The following is a 6,658-nucleotide window of genomic DNA, read 5'->3' on the forward strand; positions in this document are numbered from 1 at the left end:
TTAGTGAGTGATCTCTCCCTGTCCTTATTCCAAATCACGAGTCTTTTGTTATATGTTCTCTTCCCTGTCCTGCTGAGGAGGGGAGTGGGAACTTGGCATCCAGCCAAGGTCAAACACCACGATGTTGCTATACCTTTTCTTCAAAGATTCTTAAAGAAGATTGAGTGGAGGGGAGTGGGGGCAGGGGTGGTGTAGGGAGATCAGTGAATAAGAAAATATCCATATACTGAGAAAGAACTTATCTACCAGATGTCTACTTGGACTTGCAGCATGTGATTTCCATTCTGACTTTGACAAGTGGATTTAACAATCTGTGAACTAAAAAGCTGTAATAAATTTCCACCTCTTTTCTATGAAACAATGTTTATTACCTGATTGACTGAATTCGCTAAATCATATTGGGTCAGGTACCTGAAAGAGGGTGCAGCCCTGAATTTGTAGTTGATACGAAGCTATTGTGAGAAGATAATTGCTTCTAACAAAGGAATAACAATTGGTGGAGCAAGTTCATGTAAGACATCTAAGTATGGTCATTCTCTATGGAGCCATCAAAATAGAGCACTTGTCAATACATTTTTGAATTTCTTGCTTTCCTAGTGCAAATAAAGGAATGAGATTATAGTGTGATAAATTAATCAAAAGTACGAACAGCCAAATCATGAATTCATGGATATGTTTAATTTAATATTATTTTCACTATTGCAGTGAATTGTCCTAGATTCCAGTTAAACATTTAGGCCCCACCTGAACTCTCTGAGTTACTCAGGTTCACTGTATGCTAAATTAGTGCCTAGTATAGTGTCTATCTGGGAAGGAGGCTCCAGTGACTGGAAATGGACTGTAAATTATTTTTCTGATGTATTACAAACTATATGAGTAATGACTGAAAGAATACAAGTTTTTATCTTTGTGTTTATTGAGCTTAGTTATTTTATACTCCTAAACTGACTTTTTTTCTCCAATGTAGAATTATTTTTATTTCAATAATTTCTTCAATTTTAAACACAGCTTTGAGTGCTTATAGTGAGGGTTGGGTTTTTTTCCAAATGTAGAGATTTCTAAACATGAAAAATTATACTTTAGATTAGCAAGAAGATAAGGAAACACGTTGTTTAATGAGTTCATGAAGTTCCCAGATTATGTGTTGGCTAAGGAGTCTATGTCCAGTTTCCTCTTTATTCAGCTCACTTTCAAAAAAGACACCTCTACCTAGTGGTTCTACACTTTTTTGTAAATCAGTTAGTTGTATTTTTTGCGATATGTTTTCAGTCATCCATTATTAACACTGAAATATCAACACTAACTTCCCACTTTGACTGGAAAACAATTATTACCAATTTCTGAAATTAACTTAAGTCCATTAAATAGATAAAATAAGTCTGGACATTTGAATTCTGATTCTTAGAGAAATCTTAGAAAATGTCATATGATTCTCTTGGAAAGAGACTGGAGCCACATTGGGAAAACATATGACATTCTCTTCTGCTTACTAAGAAATCCTTAACTTCCCAAGAATTCATGAACCTCATAAAATGTGGTCATGTTCTTCTGTAGGTGTAGAATTAGCATAATTCAGTTGACCAAAAGCCTTTTTATAAATTGGTCTTTCACATTAGATCTTTGAAATCCATGAAGGGGTTTTATTGTAAATTGATGTTGTTGTTTGGACATGAACTCTTCATGGTTTACTTCCATCCAGAGGAACATTTTAACTCTTCCTCCTTTCTCAAACATATCACATCATCATGTGAAAAAACATCACAGTGGGTTATATGGATTGCATCAGATTCCTAAGAAAGACTTGAAAAACTCAGTGTGGAAATAACATGCTTTTGCAGGTGAATTCATTCTGCTGCGTAAGTACAGTCAACATGGGAGACAGATGTGATAGCTGGGAGCAGAATGTTCCCTGGTGTATAATGCAGTGATAAAATGTGGAACACTTATTATGATATTTGTTATGAAATGTGAAATGCTTTTTTTACCCCAAGGCAATGAAGGAGCTCCCTTAGCTGCCTAAGTGATAAGTTTTTTCCAATATCACTAGACAATAAAACACTGGCAACCGCGCAGTAAATATTCTCTCCAAGTATTTGTTTCACTAGAATTAACCCTTGCAACTTTTCAACAACCCCACTGCTGCTGAAGAACTGCACACAAATTGAATACAACATAAGTTACTTTGTCAATCAATTGAGGTAAAAGAAAAGCAGTCTGCTATGGAGAGATATATGTGTATAATTTATGTGTCTGTACCATGTTCTCAGAGAGTAACCACAGTTGTGACTGTTGGTCAGAACTGAAAGAGGGACTATTTTCAAATTTTTTCAGATTGTATGTTATGTCTAAATGAGATTTTTGCTGTTTCAGCAATGTACTCCTCAGTGTTTCAAAAGCAATGTATTTTTCTTTGCTAAAATACAGAAAATACAGTTTCAAACTTTTTCTTGAGCAGCCATCAGAAGTGATGCAGATATTCTTGGCCAGCAACATATCAAGATTTCAATGCTTCCATCTTTCTCTCTTCTGATATGTCATTTAGAGTTTTAGTATAGCTGCCATATTTCTTAATGTACTTATGCTTCAAATTGTCGTCTTAATAATGCCAATATTTCTGATCAGATTGAGCATTTTTCTTTAATTAGATAGGATATTGAATACTCATGAATGAACTAGTTGGTCTTGTGTGTCAGCTCTGTGCTTCTTATTACCGCCTCAATTCGCAAGCAAAACTTACAGAGATGTGTCTGAGAGAAGGTGGGTGCACTCATGCACATACACAATGCAAATTTATTGTGTTTAATCTACAAACCCTTCAGGTTTACCCTTGGAATCTTTGCATTATCAATAATATATTGATAGTTGTGGTTTGCATTATACTGGCATAGAGGGGCCTCAGGAGCAACCATGTCTTGCACTGGAGAGATGACTGCAAAACTCCTTTGCAGTCCTGAGACAATTTGCCACTTGTATGCCTAGGAACAGAAAGCAAAAATAATCCTTTTTCTAGTAGAAATCCTTTAAAATAGTTCTTTGGAACTGATAAAAGCTGTGTTCATAAACATGGCCCAAACACTTGTAATATACTTTAATTAAAATGCATATGCCTTTCACTATATGGCTATCTAATACTTTCAGGGATGTACAAATCTAATTTCAGTATCAGAGAAGCCTTTTTGAGGTGTGTATCATCAAAACCCTGTTACATTTTATTATTATTACTTATATTACAGTAGCATGTATTGTCAGAAGGTAGATCAGAGCCTGATTGTATCACGTGCTTTAGAAACACAATAACTGAGATAATGTCTTGACAGACAGATGGTTCAGCTATTCACTGTATTAATCCACTGTTCATCTCTATCGTGTTCATAGTTTTGTTTCCATCTCAAAATATATATTAGAGAACTGGGGAAAATTGGAAAAGGACAAAGCAGATGTTGGATGAAGGTATGTCTTCCACTAATAGAGGAGCTAAACACGTTGGATGGAAATACAGAGTGTCTTCCACTGATAGGAAAGCTAAACATATCAGAAAAAAAGATGTGCGGAAAAGAGATGTTTTATTAAACCTCTGATGTCTATGATATTGAGATTTTGATTCTTCATGAGAGATGGTTGTGCACAGGAACTCTGCCCCATGTCACATTTAGGATGCTAAAAGCTGATGTGGGGTCAGGGACATAGTAGATGTATTCCTGGGGAAAAAAACCCAAAAACATGAAGGGTATAAAAACAAAGACATAAGTCACTGAGCTAGAAAGGGTTGGAAAATGGGGGAATATTTTTGGGAAATGTTGCTACAAGTTCCCCCTGTTCATATTACTCTGCGGTAAGCACTAGTAAAGCTAAGATACTAAGGGATATGGACTTTTGTAAAGACCTGTTATGGGATCTCACCTGTCTCCTGACGATACAAGCATCCTTGGTGACTTGTTTAAAAAGAATGCCTAACAAAAATAAATAAAATTAGTTGTGATGAACCTTACTTTTAGCATCCCAACACTTAGCAAGACCTTAAACATCTGCTTGGTGTTAAACGTGTGATCAGTCTGTTAAAATGAAGAGAGAGATATTCACAAAAGTGGCTTAAAGTAGTGAAAGGAGTTGTCTGAAATAAAGTCAGTAGAAAGAATTTAAAGAAAAATGCTTATTGATTATAATTTTTAAATTGGTGTATAGCAATCCAAGCAAGCTGCCATGAAGTAACCCAGGGGATTTGCTCCATGACAATGACCCTGAGCAGGCTCTCACTTTCTCTGCAGGACAAGCGATGACAGCTTATTGCAGGATAAAAATTGTGCTTGCAGGGAACTGCTACTCACAGAGCAGCTGATGTACTTATAAATCCAAACCCTACTTCATCTCGTGATAATATATGGTAACTTATGATAACAGTCCAAGCTGAGGGAGAGCTTCCCCATTTCCTTCTTCCCAGTGAGGAAAACAATAGATTGTGTTATCCTGAAAACTTTTGAGGAATCTTTATGAATTTGCTACCTGTCCTGCAGACTGATGTATTACTTACTCCTATACTGGAATCTATTACATGTATTTCCCAGTTTGAAATGAAGAGGAAGCAATGTGAATTTATGTCCTGATCAAATGCACAGATCTTGGGAAGCACCCTGAATAAATCAAGAGAGTTTTCCAAGATTACATTTTATGCTGGCCCATCTACTGTAATGTTTGATTGCTGTAATCACAGTTCATTTAGTATTCCTGATAATCTAAAGGAAGAAGAGCCGTAAAAGTCCTTGGACCAGCATAATCCTTTTCCGACTCTGAAATAAAACCATTAAAGCAATAACTAAACTAGTTAATAGGTAAGCCTTTTGTAATAAGGGCAATCAGTAAAACTAAACTACAAAGTGTAATTTCTTGTTTCCGAGAAAAACACGCTACATCCATTGCATGTCCAGTAAAGGATCTTAGTTGACAAATCTTAATTTGACTGTGGGCAAACTAATTGTCTATTATTTTAGCTTGGGGCTGTTTTGCTTTAAAAATCAAATACTGATTTTGAAGGAATAGAGTAAGTAATTTTCTCTGAGAACACAGAGTTCCCACTGACAGTGGCTATTAAAAAGATTTAATGAAATTTTTATACTCAATCTGCACATCAATATTAATTTTTTAACACAGATGGAGGTTTTATTGGTACCCAAGGAAGGAAGTAGAAAAAACAGTTTACTGGAATTTCAAATTACAAGCAAAGCAAAAAGCTGATGGAGGCAAGTGTGAAATTAGACCTATGAAACACTATGAAAAATAGAATGTAGTAGAAAGATATGCAAATTAAAGGGGAAACTGGAAAACAATTGTGACTGGTTTACCTTCCATCTAAGCAAAATGTGTTATAGTGACACCCGACTTCTTTATCATGTTAAAAGTCTGCAAGTCAAATCATTATAGACCCTCCTTTTGAAGGTTTAATTATGTCTTGATTAAATCTGATATCAAAATCAACACTGCATAATTTCTCAGATTTGGGGAAAAATGCGTAAACATAAGATCTCATAAAAAGACCTCAGGTCTGATTCATCTCCAGCTCAGGTCTCATATCTTTTTTTTATTATTCTCCTCTCACCAGTGAGATTTCATTGCCTGGCTTTTTGAAATCTCAAAGTAAAAAATGTCCTTGAATATTGCTAGTACCTTTTCTGGTTCCAGGCAAAGCCATCTTTTCGTATTAAAAAAGTAGCCTAAAAAGGCAAACATTGTGTACAAATGAGGTAGTAAATAACACACATCACTTGATTAGCAAATTCTGGGTTAGTGGCAACAAACAAACTTAGAGCTTTTGTAGGGGTACAAACTCAAAGCTCATTCATAGGAAATGAAAGCTGTTTACAGGTGTAATTCCTACTTAAGTCAGCTGAAGCCTATTTAAATACTGTATGAGTTTCACTGCCATTTATTTATTGAATGCTACACCTGGGCATCTCATAAACTTTTTGTAGCTTAGAATACTATAGCACTGTAGTACTATGCCCATTTTATAGATAGGTAAGTGAGAAACAGAGTTTATACTCCAAGTTCTCAGAAGATTCTTAGGTACTTGTATCCCATTTAGTCATCTTCGTTCCTCTGAAAGAAACATTGAAGGTTTTAAAAGTTGGTTAAGCTAAAAATTCAGATTAACCTTAGTAGGAATAAGTCTGAATATCTTGGAAGATCTAGGTCTAAAGATCTAGCTATGTGTTTCAGGAGGAGTGAGAGTATAAAATTTTCGTCACATTAAGCTGTCTTCCCTTGTTAATTCAAAAATTATTTAAATTAATGCCTTTCCAGAGATACAAAGAAGGATCAAAAGTGATTTCACCCAGCTAGGTATTGTTAACACGTGTTGAATCATCGATGTGAAAAAAATTACTGTCTAAATATAAATAAATTAAAGTATGCTTGGGCACCGGAAGTCTTTGTGTCTGAACTGAATATGGGTGATCTCATTTTAACCAATTTTCATTAGAGGCAGCAAACTAAGGGTGGATGATGCTTTCTGCTATGGACTAAATGTCAGTTGTACAAGAGTTACAAAAGGTAAAAGTAAATGTATCACCACAAGGACAAGAAATACATTGAGGGTGACAAGATAGACTCTGTTGATGGCAAGCATCACAGTGGCAAGTGTCACAGGACACTCTTTCCTGTGTCC

This window comes from Neopelma chrysocephalum, unplaced genomic scaffold, assembly GCF_003984885.1.
Source record: "Neopelma chrysocephalum unplaced genomic scaffold, ASM398488v2 Primary Assembly neopelma1_43, whole genome shotgun sequence".
NCBI classification, from domain to species: domain Eukaryota; kingdom Metazoa; phylum Chordata; class Aves; order Passeriformes; family Pipridae; genus Neopelma; species Neopelma chrysocephalum.